Here is a 19,422-nt window from a genome sequence, read left to right on the forward strand (position 1 = left end):
CCAATCACCAGGCAGAACACTAGAAGGTGGTCTCCCACTATAAAACACACAAGGCATCGACACTCTGCCTCTTTCCCCTGGTGACAACTGTAGTGACAGTCAGGGTGTATATATCAGTTAGCACCTTCTACACGTGGCTCAGAGCTAGTCTGGTCGAGTTAGTTATAGATTAGTAGTGTGTCGAACCCACAGCAAACTGTGTGCATTGCTTAACAAGTTCAATAAAGCGTATTGAACTAACATCAAAGTTTGGAGTCTACTTTCAAGTACAACTGCACCAGTTGCAGTCCGTGTTACCCCAGGGTGATTAACACGACATGGTACCAGTAGTCTACAATCTCTAAGTGGTTTACCTCAAGTGATTCCGTGACGACCAGTAAGTGCCTTGTAGCGGCGTGGAGAAGATCCAGGCCCCTCCACAGCTACAGATCTCCAGCAATCTCGGCGCCAACTTGTGGGTCTTCAAGCAAAGGTTCCTTCTCTACATTGAGGCTTCAGGCCTCGAGAATGCGTCCGATGCCAGAAATATTGCACTGCTCCTATCAACTGCGGGGGACCAAGCCATCCAGATTTTCAACTCGCTTAATTTTACCAATGGCCAGGACAAGACCAAATTCAAGACCGTTTTGGAGAAGTTTGACAGTCACTGTGAAGTCTAAACAAACGAGAGCTTTGAGCGCTACATCTTCCAGCAACGCCTTCAGGGTAAGGATGAACCTTTCCAATCCTTTTTAACCCATCTCTGTATATTAGCGCAGTCCTGCAATTATGGTGACACCGCTGATTCCATCATCAGGGATCAGATCGTGTTTGGGGTGCACTCCGATTCCTTGCGGGAGCAACCCCTCAAAATTAAGCACATGGCCCTGCCAGTCGCAATCGAGACGTTTATAGTGCATGAGCACGCGAGAAATCGCTACTCCCGTTTCAAATCGGCAGAATACAAAAAACGTGCCTCCCACAAGGCAGCGACAGTACAGGCCATCGCCCGGATGCAGCACCTCGGTATCGAGGAAAGCAGCCATTCTGCGCGCTTTTCCCAGGGCCCTACGCATGCGCAACACGAACGGGAGAACCAAGCGGCCGAAACCAAACTGCGCAGGTGCGAACGTTAGCTGACCGCACTGCGCATGTGCGATGACGCACGGAGCGTGACGACGTCAACGTCATGATGTGCCCGAACTGCGGCATCGCCCACTTAAAACGGCAATGCCCTGCAAAAGGCAGGCAATGTTTAAATTGCGGGAAGCCTGGACGTTATGCAGCTTTGTGAAGGTCTGCACCATCACGAATGGCGTGCTGTCATACACGTAAATTAATGCAGCATCCAGTTCAAGCTGGACACTGGTGCTTCTGCCAATCTCATCTCTCAAGCTGATTTTGACCGCATTAAAAAGCAACCCAAAATTCTTCCGCCAGCCTGCTAGCTCCTCGATTATAATGGCAATGCCATAACTGCACTAGGATCTTATCATCTATTCATCTCCAACAAGACCATCAGTGCCACACTGTGATTCGAAATCGTCAAGCCTGATAAGGCATCCGTGCTCGGTGCCCATGCATGCAAGCTACTCAACCCCGTACAGCGTGTCCATGCCATGTCTTCTTCCAATGTGGATCTTCAGGCTGACACTGATGTAATCCTTGCTCAATATCCGGATGTGTTTGATGGAATGGGCACTCTGCCATACTGCTACAAGATCCGACTCAGGCCTGATGCCACGCCTGTAATCCATGCACCACGCTGGGTACCGGCTCCTCTGAAGGAACGTTTAAAGGCACAGCTACAGGAGCTCCAAGACCAGGGCATCATCTCCAAAATGATGGAACCGACTGACTGGGTCAGCTCGATGGTCTGTGTGAAGAAGCCCTCAGGAGAGTTGCGGATAAGCATAGATCCCAAAGATCTTAACCAGAACATAATGCGGGAACACTACCCGATCCCGAAGCGGGAGGAACTGACCAGTGAGATGGCACATGCCAAATTCTTCATGAAGCTAGATGCATCGCGTGGTTTCTGCCAGATACCACTGGACAAGTCCAGCAGGAAGCTCTGCACGTTCAACACACCATTTGGCAGGTACTGTTATAACCGTATACCATTCCGTATTGTCTCAGCCTCTGAATTCTTCCACAGGATCATGGAGCAGATGATGGAGGGCATTGAGGGTGTGCGTGTCTACGTAGATGATGTAATCATATGGTCCACGACCCCCGAGGAACACATATCTCGTCTCAAACAAGTCTTTCGACGTGTCCATGCAAACGGCCTCAAGCTGAACAAGGCCAAGTGCTCCTTTGGCCTGTCAACCATCAAGTTCTTGGGCGACCAGATATCCCAGCTGGGTGTGCAACCAGATTCAGACAAGGTCAAGGCCATTAACACCATGAAGACCCCGGAAGACAAGAAGGAGGTACTACGCTTCCTCGGAATGGTGACCTTCTTGGGAAAATTCATTCCCAACATGGCCTCACACACCACGGCTCTCAGGCATCTGGTGAAGAAGTCCACTGCATTCCAGTGGCTACCCACACATCAAGCAGAGTGGCTCGAACTCAAAGCAAAGCTCACCACTGCTCCGGTACTAGCGTTTTTTGACCCGGACAGGGAAACAAAAATCTCCACAGACGCAAGCCAGGACGGCATTGGTGCGGTGCTCCTCCAGAGGGATGACTCCTCGTCCTGGGCTCCAGTTGCTTATGTGTCAAGGGCCATGATTCCTACTGAACAGAGGTACGCCCAAATAGAAAAAGAGTGCCTGGCTTCCTTACCGGCATTGTAAAGTTCCATGACTACGTCTATGGTCTACCAACATCCACAGTGGAGGCTGACCACATCATTCATAAGGACTTGAATGACATGAAGCCCAGGCTTCAGCGCATTCTCCTTCGACTCCGAAGGTACGATTTTGAGTTAGTATACACACCAGGCAAGGAGCTGATAATTGCGGATGCTCTGTCCCGCTCCATCGCCTCGCCCTGTGAACAGGTTGACTTCATCCACCAGATTGAGGCACAGGTGCAGCTGTGTGCCAGCAACCTCCCGGTCTCAGATGAAAGAGTGATCAGCATTCGTGAAGAGACTGCCAAAGACCCTCTTCTGCAGAATGTAATGCACCACATCGCAAATGGCTGGTAAAAAAGGCAATGCCCTCAGTTCTTCAATGTGAAGGACGACCTGACAGTCGTCAAGGGGATCCGCCTCAAGCTAGATTGTATCGTTATTCCTCACAGTCTGCAGAGCTTAGTGCTCAGACAAATCCACGAGGGACACCTAGGTGTCGAAAAGTGGCCCAGCAGGCTGTCTATTGGCCTAGAATCAGCCAGGTCATATCCAACATGATCCTCAATTGTGCGACATGCCAGCGTTTCCAGCCTGCTCAAACAAAAGAAACACTCCATCAACACGAGATTGTGACCTCTCCATGGTCCAAGGTGGGAATCGACCTCTCTCACGCCAATGGGCATGAGTATGTGCTCATCATAGATTACTTCTCAAATTACCGGAAGTTGTGAAGCTGTCAGACCTCACATCAAGGAGTCATTAAGGCCTGTAAGGAGACATTTTGCCAGGTATGGTATTCCACAGCCAAGAGTGGTCCAATTTCGCCCAGCCGTACCAATTCAACCACATTACCTCAAGCCCACATTACCCGCAGTCCAACGGGAAGGTTGAGAAAGGGGTCCATGTAGTGACGCAACTGCTCTTCAAGGCTGCGGAATCTGCTTCTGACTTCAACCTTGCGCTGTTGGCGTACTGGGCAACCCCTCTGTCCACCGGTATGTCTCCGGCTCAACTCCTCATGAATAGAGACCTGCGGACGACTGTTCCAGCCATACACTTACCAGACCTGGATCACCTCCCAGTGCTGCAAAAAGTGCAGCAACTCAGGAACTGGCAAAAGCTGACGTACGATACTCATGCTACCGATTTGCCTGTGCTATCTCCGAAGGATACTGTTCGGATCAAGCTACCTGATGGAGGCTGGTCAGCTCCAGCTGTTGTTGTCCGACAGGCTGCTCCCAGATCGTTTGTAGTTCATATGGCTGATGGCTCCCTTGTCAGGCGCAACAGAAAGGCACTGCGCAAAGTTGCCTGCCCACCACCAGATCCTACTTTTCCATATGTTATTATGCCTCCTCCGGACACCTCGCACCACGAGGCCACCAATCTGGCAGCAATCCCGCCTGTCAAGGCGCCGTCGTCCCCACCTTCACCTCTCAGGCGGTCGGCAAGGATCAGACACAAGCCCCAAAGATTGGACTTATAGACATTTCTCTGGCAAATTTTGTTCTGTATCTGCACGCTAGACACCTCTTATGTATATATTCATCCACTCGCTTTCATCCACTTGCCATTTAATGTAAATAGTTCTACATGTAAATACAGTCGCATATGCTCCAAGCAACCAACACTTTTTTTAAAAAAGGGGAGATGTCATGATATGCACTCATGCACATAATGAGATACAGACAGGCAGTGACAGACACCCAGTACATAGAACGATACAGCGCAGTACAGGCCCTTCGGCCCTCGATGTTGCACCGACATGGAAAAAAAAACTAAAGGCCACCTAACCTACACTATGCCCTTCTCATCCATATGCTTATCCAATAAACTTTTAAATGCCCTCAATGTTGGCGAGTTCACTACTGTTGCAGGTAGGGCATTCCACGGCCTCACCACTCTTTGCATAAAAAACCCACCTCTGACCTCTGTCCTATATCTATTACCCCTCAATTTAAGGCTATGTCCCCTCGTGCTAGCCACCTCCATCCGCGGGAGAAGGCTCTCGCTGTCCACCCTATCTAACCCTCTGATCATTTTGTATGCCTCTATTAAGTCACCTCTTAACCTTCTTCTCTCTAACGAAAACAACCTCAAGTCCATCAGCCTTTCCTCATAAGATTTTCCCTCCATACCAGGCAACATCCTGGTAAATCTCCTCTGCACCCGTTCCAAAGCTTCCACGTCCTTCCTATAATGAGGCGACCAGAACTGTACGGAATACTCCAAATGCGGCCATACTAGAGTTTTGTACAACTGCAACATGACCTCATGGCTCCGGAACTCAATCCCTCTACCAATAAAGGCCAACACACCATAGGCCTTCTTCACAACCCTATCAACCTGGGTGGCAACTTTCAGGGATCTATGTACATGGACACCGAGATCCCTCTGCTCATCCACACTACCAAGAATTTTACCATTAGCCAAATATTCCGCATTCCTGTTATTCTTTCCAAAGTGAATCACCTCACACTTCTCCACATTAAACTCCATTTGCCACCTCTCAGCCCAGCTCTGCAGCTTATCTATGTCCCTCTGTAACCTGCAACATCCTTCCGCATTGTCTACAACTCCACCGACTTTAGTGTCGTCTGCAAATTTACTCACCCATCCTTCTGCGCCCTCCTCTAGGTCATTTATAAAAATGACAAACAGCAACGGCCCCAGAACAGATCCTTGTGGTACGCCACTCGTAACTGAACTCCATTCTGAACATTTCCCATCAACTACCACTCTCTGTCTTCTTTCAACTAGCCAATTTCTGATCCACATCTCTAAATCACCCTCAATCCCCAGCCTCCGTATTTTCTGCAATAGCCGACCGTGAGGAACCTTATCAAACGCTTTACTGAAATCCATATACACCACATCAACTGCTTTACCCTCGTCTACCTGTTCAGTCACCTTCTCAAAGAACTCGATAAGGTTTGTGAAGCATGACCTACCCTTCACAAAACCATGCTGACTATCCCTAATCATATTATTCCTATCTAGATGATTATAAATCATATCTTTTATAATCCTCTCCAAGACTTTACCCACCACAGACGTTAGGCTCACCAGCCTATAGTTACCGGGGTTATCTCTACTCCCCTTCTTATACAAAGGGACCACATTTGCTATCCTCCAGTCCTCTGGCACTATTCCTGTAGCCAATGATGACCTAAAAATCAAAGCCAAAGGCTCAGCAATGCCTTCCCTGGCTTCCCAGTGAATCCTAGGATAAATCCCATCAGGCCCCGGGGACTTATCTATTTTCACCTTGTCCAGAATTGCCAACACTTCTTCCCTACGCACCTCAATGCCATCTATTCTAATAGCCTGGGTCTCAGCATTCTCCTCCACAATTTATCTTTTTCTTGAGTGAATACTGACGAAAAGTATTCATTTAGTATCTCACTTATCTCCTCAGCCTCCACACACAACTTCCCACCACTGTCCTTGACTGGCCCTACTCTTACCCTAGTCATTCTTTTATTCCTGACATACCTATAGAAAGCTTTTGGGTTTCCTTGATCCTACCTGCCAAAGACTTCTCATGTCCCCTCCTTGCTCGTCTCAGCTCTCTCTTTAGATCCTTCCTCGCTTCCTTGTAACTATCAAGCGCCCCAACTGAAACTTCACGCCTCCTCTTCACATAGGCCTCCTTCTTCCTCTTAACAAGAGATTCCACTTCTTTGGTAAACCACGGTTCCCTCGCTCGACCCCTTCCTCCCTGCCTGACTGGTACGTACTTATCAAGAACATGCAATAGCTGTTCCTTGAACAAGCTCCACATATCCAGTGTGCCCAACCCTTGCAGCCTACTTCTCCAACCTACACATCCTAAGTCATGTCTAATGGCATCATAATTGCCCTTCCCCCAGCTATAACTCTTGCCCTGCGGGGTATACTTATCCCTTTCCATCACTAACGTAAAGGTCACCGAATAGTGGTCACTGTTTCCAAAGTGCTCACCAGTGCTCAAAGTACAGCCAATCAACACACAGGACAGAACACAACCAATCACCAGGCAGAACACTAGAAGGTGGTCCCCCACTATAAAACACATGAGGCATCAGCACTCTGCCTCTTTCCACTGGTGACAACTGTAGTGACAGTCAGGGTGTATATATCAGTTAGCACCTTCTGCACGTGGCTCAGAGCTAGTCTGGTCTAGTTAGTTATAGTAATCACGCTTAGATTAGTAGAGTGTCAAACCCACAGCAAACTGTGTGCACTGCTTAACAAGTTCAATAAAGCGTATTGAACTAACATCACCGTTTGGAGTCTACTTTCAAGTACAACTGCATCCAGTTGCAGTCCGTGTTACCCCAGGGTGATTAACACGACAGGAGACAGCTGTCTCGGGAAATCCGTGCCTTCCTCCAATTCGAGCACTGGGGTCTCCGGGGTCTCCTGAGTCTCGGGCGGAGGGCTGGTGTCCGAATTGCTCTCCTCGTCGCTGCTTGGCTCCCGGGGAGAGCTCCGGCTGTGGCACTGGCTGGGGTGGAGGATGTTGATGGACCTGCCCCATTAACAGCAGCTCCTGCAAGACACAAGACAAGACGCATGATTGGACCGCGGGCTTGGGGGTTGGGGGGGGGGGGGGGGGTGAGTGTGTGCGTGGGACTGGGGGGTGGTGTGGGCAGGGGTGGTGGAGGGTGCGGGGGTGATTTACTTATTTTTATTTTGAAATTGTCATTGTCTAATTTACTTATTTTTATTTTGAAATTGTAGTTGTTTAAGTTTACCAAGGGTTTAAGACATGGCAGGAGATCCCAGACCCGTGTCATGCTCCTCGTGTGCGATGTGGGAGCTCAGGGACACGTCCACTGTCCCTGGCTCCTTCACGTGCAAGAAGTGTGTTCAGTTGCAGCTCTTGTTAGACCGCTTGACGGCTCTGGAGCTGCGGATGGACTCACTTTGGAGCATCCGCAATGCTGAGGAGGTCGTGGATAGCACGTTTAGCGAGTTGGTCACACCGCAGGTGAAGGTTACTGAGGGAGATAGAAAATGGGTGACCAAAAGAAAGAGCAAGAGTAGGAAGGCAGTGCAAGTGTCCCCTGCGGTCATCTCCCTGCAAAACAGATATACCGCTTTGGATACTGTTGAGGGAGATGGCTCACCAGGGGAAGGCAGCAGCAGCCAGGTTCATGGCACCGTGGCTGGCTCTGCTGCACAGCAGGGCAAGAAGAAAAATGGCAGGGCTATAGTGATAGGGGACTCGATCGTAAGGGGAATAGACAGGCGGTTCTGTGGACGCAATCGAGACTCCAGGATGTTATGTTGCCTCCCTGGTGCAAGGGTCAAGGATGTCTCGGAGCGGCTGCAGGACATTCTAGTGGGGGAGGGTGAACAGCCAGCTGTCGTGGTGCACATAGGCACCAACGATATAGGTAAAAAACGGGATGAGGTCCTACAAGCGGAATTCAGGGAGTTAGGAGTTAAACTAAAAAGTAGGACCTCAAAGGTAATAATCTCAGGATTGCTACCAGTGCCACGAGCTAGGCAGAGTAGGAATGTCAGGATAGATAGGATGAATGCGTGGCTCGAGAGATGGTGCAAGAGGGAGGGATTCAAATTCCTGGGGCATTGGGACCGGTTCTGGGGGAGGTGGGACCAGTACAAACCGGACGGTCTGCACTTGGGCAGGACTGGAACCGATGTCCTAGGGGGGGTGTTTTCTAGAGCTGTTGGGGAGGGTTTAAACTAATGTGGCAGGGGGATGGGAACCAATGCTGGAAGTTGGAAGGTAGTAAAACAGGGACAGAAACAAAAGGAAGTAAGGGGAAAAGTGCAAGGCAGAGAAGACATAGTCAGAAATCCATAAGGGCGACAGTACAAGGTACAGTGACTGAGGGGAGCACAGTGAATAGGCCCAGTAATAACAAAAGGAATAAAACTGGAGATGTTAAGATTCAAAACAGAGGTAAAAAAACCAACATAAGTGTACTTTACCTGAATGCTCGTAGTATTCGGAATAAAGTAAATGAGTTGGTGGCACAAATCATCGTGAAGGACTATGATTTAGTGGCCATTACTGAAACATGGTTAAAGGATGGTCACGACTGGGAGTTAAATATCCGAGGGTATCAAACTATTCGGAAGGACAGAGTGGATGGTAAGGGAGGTGGTGTTGCTCTGTTATTTAAGGATGACATCCGGGCAATAGTAAGGAATGACATCGGTGCTATGGAGGATAAGGTTGAATCCATTTGGGTGGAAATCAGGAATAGTAAGGCGAAAAAGTCACTGATAGGAGTAGTCTATCGGCCACCAAATAGTAACGAGATGGTGGGGCAGGCAATAAACAAAGAAATAACTGATGCATGTAGAAATGGTACAGCAGTTATCATGGGGGATTTTAATCTACATGTCGATTGGTTTAACCAGGTCGGTCAAGGCAACCGTGAGGAGGAGTTTATAGAATGTATCCGCGATAGTTTCCTAGAACAGTATGTAATGGAACCTACGAGGGAACAAGCGGTCCTAGATCTTGTCCTGTGTAATGAGACAGGATTGATTCATGATCTCATAGTTAGGGATCCTCTCGGAAGGAGCGATCACAATATGGTGGAATTTAAAATACAGATGGAGGGTGAGAAAGTAAAATCAAATACTAGTGTTTTGTGTTTAAACAAAGGAGATTACAAGGGGATGAGAGAAGAACTAGCTAAGGTAGACTGGGAGCTAAGACTTTATGGTGGAACAGTTGAGGAACAGTGGAGAACCTTCCAAGCGATTTTTCACAGTGCTCAGCAAAGGTTTATACCAACAAAAAGGAAGGACGGAAGAAAGAGGGAAAATCGACCGTGGATATCTAAGGAAATAAGGGAGAGTATCAAATTGAAGGAAAAAGCATATAAAGTGGCAAAGATTGCTGGGAGATTAGAGGACTGGGAAATCTTTAGGGGGCAACAGAAAGCTACTAAAAAAGCTATAAAGAAGAGTAAGATAGAGTATGAGAGTAAACTTGCTCAGAATATAAAAACAGACAGTAAAAGTTTTTACAAATATATAAGACAAAAAAGAGTGGCTAAGGTAAATATTGGTCCTTTAGAGGATGAGAAGGGAGTTTTAATAATGGGAAATGAGGAAATGGCTGAGGAACTGAACAGGTTTTTTGGGTCGGTCTTCACAGTGGAAGACACAAATAACATGCCAGTGACTGATAGAAATGAGGCTATGACAGGTGAGGACCTTGAGACGATTGTTATCACTAAGGAGGGAGTGATGGGCAAGCTAATGGGGCTAATTGGGGCCTCACGGTAGCATGGTGGTTAGCATCAATGCTTCACAGCTCCAGGGTCCCAGGTTCGATTCCCGGCTGGGTCACTGTCTGTGTGGAGTCTGCACGTCCTCCCCGTGTGTGCGTGGGTTTCCTCCGGGTACTCCGGTTTCCTCCCACAGTCCAAAGATGTGCGGGTTAGGTGGATTGGCCATGCTAAATTGCCCGTAGTGTAAGGTTAATGGGGGGATTGTTGGGTTACGGGTATACGGGTTACGTGGGTTTAAGTAGGGTGATCATTGCTCGGCACAACATCGAGGGCCGAAGGGCCTGTTCTGTGCTGTACTGTTCTATGTTCTATGTTCTAAAGGTAGACAAGTCTCCTGGCCCTGATGGAATGCATCCCAGAGTGCTAAAAGAGATGGCTAGGGAAATTGCAGATGCACTAGTGATAATTTACCGAAATTCACTAGACTCTGGGGTGGTCCCGGTGGATTGGAAATTAGCAAACGTGACGCCACTGTTTAAAAAAGGAGGGAGGCAGAAAGCAGGAAATTATAGGCCAGTGAGTTTAACTTCGGTAATAGGGAAGATGCTGGAATCTATCATCAAGGAAGAAATTGCGAGGCATCTGGATAGAAATTGTCCCATTGGGCAGACGCAGCATGGGTTCGTAAAAGGCAGGTCGTGCCTAACTAATTTAGTGGAATTTTTTTGAGGACATTACCAGTGCAGTAGATAACGGGGAGCCGATGGATGTGGTATATCTGGATTTCCAGAAAGCCTTTGACAAGGTGCCACACAAAAGGTTGCTGCATAAGATAAAGATGCATGGCATTAAGGGTAAAGTAGTAGCATGGATAGAGGATTGGTTAATTAATAGAAAGCAAAGAGTTGGGATAAATGGGTGTTTCTCTGGTTGGCAATCAGTAGCTAGTGGTGTCCCTCAGGGATCCGTGTTGGGCCCACAATTGTTCACAATTTACATTGATGATTTGGAGTTGGGGACCAAGGGCAATGTGTCCAAGTTTGCAGATGACACTAAGATGAGTGGTAAAGCGAAAAGTGCAGAGGATACTGGAAGTCTGCAGAGGGATTTGGATAGGTTAAGTGAATGGGCTCGGGTCTGGCAGATGGAATACAATGTTGACAAATGTGAGGTTATCCATTTTGGTAGGAATAACAGCAAACGGGATTATTATTTAAACAATAAAATATTAAAGCATGCCGCTGTTCAGAGAGACTTGGGTGTGCTAGTGCATGAGTCACAGAAGGTTGGTTTACAAGTGCAACAGGTGATTAAGAAGGCAAATGGAATTTTGTCCTTCATTGCTAGAGGGATGGAGTTTAAGACTAGGGAGGTTATGTTGCAATTGTATAAGGTGTTAGTGCGGCCACACCTGGAGTATTGTGTTCAGTTTTGGTCTCCTTACTTGAGAAAGGACGTACTGGCGCTGGAGGGTGTGCAGAGGAGATTCACTAGGTTAATCCCAGAGCTGAAGGGGTTGGATTATGAGGAGAGGTTGAGTAGACTGGGACTGTACTCGTTGGAATTTAGAAGGATGAGGGGGGATCTTATAGAAACATTTAAAATTATGAAGGGAATAGATAGGATAGATGCGGGCAGGTTGTTTCCACTGGCGGGTGACAGCAGAACTAGGGGGCATAGCCTCAAAATAAGGGGAAGTAGATTTGGAACTGAGTTTAGGAGGAACTTCTTCACCCAAAGGGTTGTGAATCTATGGAATTCCTTGCCCAGTGAAGCAGTTGAGGCTCCTTCATTACATGTTTTTAAGGTAAAGATAGATAGTTTTTTGAAGAATAAAGGGATTAAGGGTTATGGTGTTCGGGCCGGAAAGTGGAGCTGAGTCCACAAAAGATCAGCCATGATCTCATTGAATGGCGGAGCAGGCTCGAGGGGCCAGATGGCCTACTCCTGCTCCTAGTTCTTATGTTCTTATGTAGGGTGAGGGTGGTGTGGGGGTGGTGTGGGAGTAAGGGTGGTGTGGGGGTTGTGTTGGGGGGGTTCACACACGCGTCACGGGGAACTGCAACTTAGTGGGGGTCTCACTTCCTCGTCCGAGGCCAAATCCACCTCAGTGACCTCCCTTTCTTTGGGTCGCCGGCCACATCCAGGCCCCTCTGCTCTGCCATGGTTAGGGGCTGCAGGTCCGGCGGTCCCCTCCTGTCTTCTCCTGCTCCCGGTGGTTATGGACAGTTTCTCCTGGGAGTGGGGGGGGCGGTGGGAGAGGAGGAAACGGAAAACGACAGTGTTAGACAGTCCGATCCATGGAGCCCAGGGGTTGATAGCTAATGGACTCAGTGGCCAGGTCACGGTATCGGTGCCGGTATGTGGTGCAGGGTGGGCGTTCTGCTGCCCTCCGAGTTGGGGGGGGGTGTGTTGGGTTACAGGTGTATGGAATAGGGGTTAGTACCAGGGGCACAGTGCTGCCTACTCACCCTGGCCACCCTGAGGAGGTTGTGCAGTCTTTTCTGGCACAGCTGGCTGGTCCAGACAGTGTTGCCCATGGTACTGACCGCCTCTGGCACCTGCGCCCAGGCACGCGAATGGCGAAAGCTGGCAGCCTCCTTCCCGGGCCGGGGTACAGGGCCATCTGCCTCGCCTCCATCATGTCCAGGAGGGTCTCCAACTCAGCGTCGGTGAATTTTGGGGACATGCGTCTTGCTGCCATCTTGTTGGCTGGGGTGGTGGGTGGGGGGGAGTGCAGTGTGCATATGCGGCCACAGTTTGTCAGCCTCCTGAGTGTCATTTACAAAACTGATGAATCCTTCACCGTCTCTCATTAGAATCGATTGTGTTCCACGCGGCGCCGGTACCAGCCCCTTAACCATAGCGGAATCAGTCCAGATGCGGCGCCAGCTTTGCTGTCGTGGAACTCCACAAATTTTGCGTTGGCGTCATCACTTAGACTCAGAAACGGAGAGTCCCGCCCCTGATTCTTCAAATTGTCCAGAACAGATGGACAGCTGGAGCCTGGGATATGGTCAGGAAATGTTAGCGCCATTAAAATGTAATTTCTGTGGAATAGTCTTGCATCCATATTCTATGTTTTTCAATCACTTTTTGTTCCATGTTGCTCACTCCACTCCTCACAGGCTGGAGCTCTTGAAACCAAAGAACCATTGAAAAGGTATGGTGCAGAATGAGGCCATTCAGCCCACCATGCCTGTGTTGGCCAAAAAAGAGAGGAAAGAAACAAGCCGCTCATTTTAATCGTATTTTCTAGGCCCTGGTCCGTAGCCTTGCAGGTTCCAGCACTTCTGATGCAGATCCAGCGACTTTTTAAATGAGTTGGATTTTTCAACCCTACCACCAGCCTCGGCACTGAATTCGAGATGTCTCCCACACTTTGGGTGAAAAGGTTTGACCTCATGTCCTCTCTAATCCTTCTACCAATCACTCTAAATCTCTGTCATCTGGTAATTGACTCCCTCAGCTAAGGGAGACATGTTTTTCCTGTCGAACGTGTTTCCCACACCCCCCATGGGTCTTTACACCTCAATTACACTCTTCAGCTTTACACTGTTGCCAATAGCTGTCCGCACCTACACAAAACGTCGCTACCTTAGGAGGCAAGCGCTTAAGGAGCTGCTTGAAACGTGCCCGACTAACAATGCAGGTGCCTTCTACGTCCCTGCCCTCCTCCTCTCCTGCACTCCTCACACCTTCACGGAGGTCAGCAGGGTCAGAACTGGAGGTGGGTTGCCATCACGGATGATGGCGGCGCCATTTTATTTTGGTCTGCTGCCTCCATTCCAACCCAACTCGACACATGCAAATTCGGCCCCCGAGAACCAGAGAGCCTTTCACAGTCAACATGGTGACACAACTTGAACATCGAATTTGCAGCTCAGTTCTGAACCTCAGTTTCTGAGGAACTCAAAACTATGCAAAGGATGCATCAACAAACCCTTGTTGATCCTGGTGCAAGCAGCACTGTCAGATTTGAAAACAAGAGGGGCACAAAAAGAACTGGAGTCGATCTCACTTGCACAAAACCCTGACTGAAGGAACCATCCTGGGAAGTCGGGGCATCAGTTTGCTCCTTGCTCGATTAAGATAAATGGGTGTCAAGCGGTTGAAAATATTTTCATTTTTACCGCTTCACCCATCCTGTGGGGAAATGGTGAGAGGTAACTTGCTACAGAACGAAGCAAAGCAGAGGAAAGAACGGAAACAATTTGGCCGGGGATTATTAGTTCAAAGGGAATATTAATATGACAGACACACACCATGTGGATTTCAGCATTTTAGTTTAAGCAACTAGGCCCTACTTTCCGGGCCCATCCCCTAATCCACGGCGTGCTTTCCAGTGGTGTTGGCGGTTTGCTGCTGGTTGCCAATGGGATCTTCCGGTCCCGTCGAAGACTATGCTGATTTTTATGGCTTGCCCATCCCTCCACTGGGGAACCCGCTGAGGGGGCGGGGGGAGGGAGGGGGCGAAAAATCATGCCCAATGCCTTTGGTCCCCGCCACAACCTCCATTCACTGACCCAAGTTACCATCCCTGGCAATTGAAGCTGCACCAGACCATCTGTAACTTTTTAAAAATATTTTTATTCTCACATTTTCTCCCAAATTTACACCCAACAATAAACAATAGTCAGTAACAAATATAATGCGATCCCCATATCAATAACAACAATCCCATCCTCCCACCAAACCCCGACATTAGGTTGCATGTTAACATAAATAAATGACAAAAAGGAATCAGGAATCACCCATAGTCACCATTAACACATACAGTCTTTCTCCCCCCAACCCTCCCACCTCCCCCCCACCTAATGTTCAATGTAATCGAATTCTCAAAAGTGCATAATGAATAACACCCATGAATTGTAGAACCCCTCCATCCTTCCCCTCAGTTCAAATTTGACCTTCTCAAGAGTCAAGAATTCCAGCAGGTCCCCCCATCACGCCAGGGCACAGGGTGGAGAGGTTGATCTTCACCCTAACAGGATCCGCCTTCGGGCGATCAACGAGCTGAAGGCTACAACATCTGCCTCCGCACCCATTTCCAACCCTGGCTGGTCCAACAGCCCCGAATATGGCCTCCCGAGGGCCCGGGTTCAGATTACCCTTTTAGGGTAATTCAGAGATTGCCCTAAAAACCTCCTTCCAGTAATCCTCCAGCTTTGGACAGGACCAAAACATATGAACTTGGTTTGCGGGGGTCCCCCTGCAACATTCACACACAACTTCTACCCCCTCAAAGAGCCGGCTCATCCTCGCCCTTGTGAGGTGTGGTCTATACACCACCTTCAGCTGTATCAGCCTGATGCGACCATCAATTCACATGAGACGATTAGTAGAAGTGAACAGTGGTTTTAATACACTAGATCTGTGCCTGCCTGCGACTGCTCTGTACTGAGTGCCGCCTACAGGCTTACAGGTTTATATACCACCCCCGAGGGGGCGGAGCCACAGGCGGAGCCCACAAGGGCATCAATATAATACAATACAATACAGTGGTGAATTGTAGTAGCAATACGTTCAGCACACAGCCCCAACCTCGCACACAGGATAGAGGCGTTCACCCTCCGGAGCACCTCACACCAGAACCCCTCCTCCATACCCTCTCCCAACCAGCGCCGGCCCTAGGGTTGCTGGCGCCCCGGGCAAGCTGAACTTCAGCGCCATTCGGGGGGGCGGGGCCAAGGGGGGGGGCGGGCCGAGGGGGGGGGGGCGAGGGGGGGGCGGGGCCGAGGCGGGGGGGCGGACGGGGGGGGGGGCCGAGGCGGGGGGAGTGGGGCCGAGGGGGGGGGGGGCGGGCCGAGGGGGGGGCGCCGAGGGGGGGGCGGGGCCGGGGGGGCGGACGGGGGGTGGCGGGGCCGAGGCCGGGGGGTGGGGCCGAGGCGGGGGGGCGGGGCCGAGGCGGGTGGCGGGGCCGAGGCGGGGGGGCGGACGGAGGGGGGGCGGCCGGAGGGGGGGGGGGCGGCCGGAGGGGGGGGCGGCCGGAAGGGGGGGAGGCCGGATGGGGGGGGGGGGACGGAGGGGGCCGCCCTGGGGGCGGGCGGCCACCGCGCATGCGCTGGTTGGTACCGGCCCAACTGCGCATGCGCGGGACCCGAGTCTCTGGCGCCCCCTAGCACATGGTGCCCTGGGCGACTGCCCGAGTTGCCGGTACCTTGTGCCGGCCCTGCTCCCAACTCTTCCTCCCACTTTGCATTGATCCCTCCCACGGCACCTTCGCCTCTTCCAAAATAGCCCCGTAAACCACCGATATTACCCCCTTCTCCCGTCCCCCTGTCATCAGCACTTCCTCCTGCAATATGGGAGTCGGCTCTACTGGGAAGCTCTGTATCTCCTTTCTGGCAAAGTCTCGAACCTGCATTTCCCCCTGCTCCAGCCCATACTTCGCTCCCAGCTCCTTCAATCCTGCCAACCGACCCCCAAGAAGCAAACCTTTTAGTGTCCTAATTCCTTTCTCCTCCCAACTCCGAAAATTTCGATCCCACTTCCCTGGCTCAGATCTATGGTTCCCCCGAATCGGCATTTCCCTTGACCCTGCCTCCAACCCGAAGTGTTGGCGAAACTGCCTCGAAATTCTCAACAAAGCTATTATTACCGGACTCCCTGAGTATCTTCCCTGGGCGGGCAGGAGTGGCGCTGTTGCTATCGCCTTCAATCCTGACCCCCTACACAAACTCTTCTCCATTCTGACCCATTGGGAGTCAACCCCTCTGACCCAGCTCCGTACCTTCTCCACATTCGCCGCCCAGTAATAATACACTAGGTTCGGAAGACCCAAACCCCCTGGGACATTCTGTAACTTCAGGCTTGTTTTTGATGCCAAAGTGAGTAACTGATCACAAATATTCCAACACCAAGATGGCCTATTTCCACCTCCGTAACTTCACCAATTCTGACCCTACCTCCACTGAAACTCTCTTCCATGCTTTTATTACCTCTACACCTGACTATTCCAATGTTCTCTTGGTTCGCCTCCCATCTGCTACCCTATGTAAACCTGTGCTCAACCAAAACACTACCGCCTGTATCTTAATTTACACCAAATCTTGTTCACCCATCACTCTTCTGCTTGCCAACATAAACTGGCTTCTGGTTGGACAGCATCTTAATTTTAAAATCCTCAATTTTCTTTCAAACTTCTCCCTCTCCCTATCATGGTAGGTTTGCCGGCATCAAATTGGTAAAAACATTGTCGATGCTTAAGACATTTCCACAATGGTTGTGAGCTGCTTCCAGACTGGGAGAATCTATCGGTGATATTCGAGTGGCATCCAGATAGTTAATTCCTAATTCATTCCTCTCAGGGTTTACACATCCCAGACCAAAGCCACCCACCTCACGCAAGAGATCAAATGTGTTCTGTTGCCTCAGGGACCATTCTTCGTGTAAACGGTGAAGTGTAAACTCTTCAACAGCACCTCTTGTCATAATATACACACCAGTATATCATGTTGCAGACACACACTGATTGACACACAGCAAGACCAATCAACACACTCAACCCAGCAGCCAATCACCAGTTAGAGCACAATCACTATAAAGCCAGAGGGCACTAGATTTCCTGCTCATTCAGGATGCAGCCTCTAAGAAGGACAGAGCTCACAGCTTGTAGCACAGATCTTTACCATGTGCTGATAGTATAGACTGGTCAGGATAGGCATAGGTCTTCAGTTTAATCTAACATAGTGTCGACCCACAGCGCAAGTATGTTCAACAGTTTCTAGCTTAATAAAATAGTGTTGTACTATTTCAAGTGTTGGTAGCCTGTATGTGTTACTGCTGAGGTAAACGCAGTCTCCACGGATCCAGAGTACCCAACACATCACCTCTCTCAGGTACACGAGTTAAGCTCTTGCAAAAAACAATCTGGTTTAGATGGGTGGGATAGTAAAGTTACAATGAGGAAATAAGAAATTTACAAATGGATATAAATAGGTTAGATAAGTGGGCTAAAATTTGGCGGATGGAGTTTAACGTGAATAAGTGTGAGGTTATCCATTTTGGTCGTAAAAATGGAAAGGCAACTTCTTATCTAAATGGAGGAAGACTTCAGAGTGCTTTGGTGCAGAGTGATCTGGGTGTGCTCGTGCATGAATCTCAGAAAACTAGTCCACAAGTACAGCAGGTTAAAAGGAAGGCAAATGGAATTTAGTTTTTTATAACTGAAAGGATAGAGTATAAAAGTAGGAAAGTGCTGCCCAGCTGTACAAGACATTGGTGAGACCGCACCTGGAACACTGTGGACAGTTTTGGTCCCCTTATTTGAGGAGGGACGTAGTTGCATTAGACGTAGTTCAGAGGAGGTTCACTCGATTGATTCCAGAAGGGGTGTGTCTTATGAAGAGTAATTGAGCAGCTTCGGCCTATAGAGGGCTGGTTCAGCTCAGTGGGCCAGACAGCTGGTTTGTGATGCTGAACAATGCCAGTGGCGCGGGTTCATATTCCTGTACCGGCCGAGAATTCTGAATTCTCCCCCCTGTGTACCCGAACAGGCATCGGAGTGTGGTGACTCGGGGCTTTTCACAGTAACTTCAGTGCAGTGTTAATGTGACAATAAAAAGATTATTATTATTACTACACTCTCGAGTTCAGAAGAATGAGAGGAGAGCTAATTGAGGTCTATAAGGTGATAAAAGGTATTGACAAAGTAGACATAGAGCGGGTGTTTTCTCTTGTGGGGCAATCTAGAACGAGAGGTCATAGTTTCAGGATAAGGGGGTCGCAGATTTAAAACAGAGATATGAAAAAATTAGTTCTCTCAAAGGGTCGTGAATCTGTGGAATTCCCGACCACAGAGTGTGGTGGATTCTGGGATATTAAGTAAATTTAAGGAGATAGACAGATCTTTGAGTCATAATGGATTGAATGGCTGAGACGATCAGTCATGACTATATTGAATGAAGTAGCGGGCTTGAGGGGCTGAATCTTCTACTCCTGCTCTTCATTCCTACTTTCTTTAATGGACATGATTCCAACGCTTCAATGGAAAATTTGCTGAGAGCCAGCATGGGGATGGAAGGGCACAGCCATGATTAACTAACCCTGTTGATTTTAAGTCCGTTTTTCCATTTCCCAGTATTTTCAAGCCATAACTCAATGGATTGATCTTCTGCACTGAGGGTCAAGAGAGATCAGGGCAGAGGGATTCTGCCTCCCAATCTTCAGAGCCCCTGAGATTCTGACACTAATGTCCAGCTGCCAACTATCACATCCTCCAGCTCCTTGAGTTCAGTTACCTGATTCTGCCCATCAACCTGAATCTGTTAATGCAGCCGTTTGCCTGATTATGTACCTCAACATGTCTGCGTTGGAGCTTTTGGCCATAGAATGATTACAGCACAGATCAAGGTCATTTGGACTACTGAATCTATGCCATCTCTCTGTTTGGTAATCCAATCAGTCCCATTGCTCGCTCCCTCGCCGTAA

This window comes from Scyliorhinus canicula, chromosome 1, assembly GCF_902713615.1.
Source record: "Scyliorhinus canicula chromosome 1, sScyCan1.1, whole genome shotgun sequence".
In the NCBI taxonomy this organism is placed as follows: domain Eukaryota; kingdom Metazoa; phylum Chordata; class Chondrichthyes; order Carcharhiniformes; family Scyliorhinidae; genus Scyliorhinus; species Scyliorhinus canicula.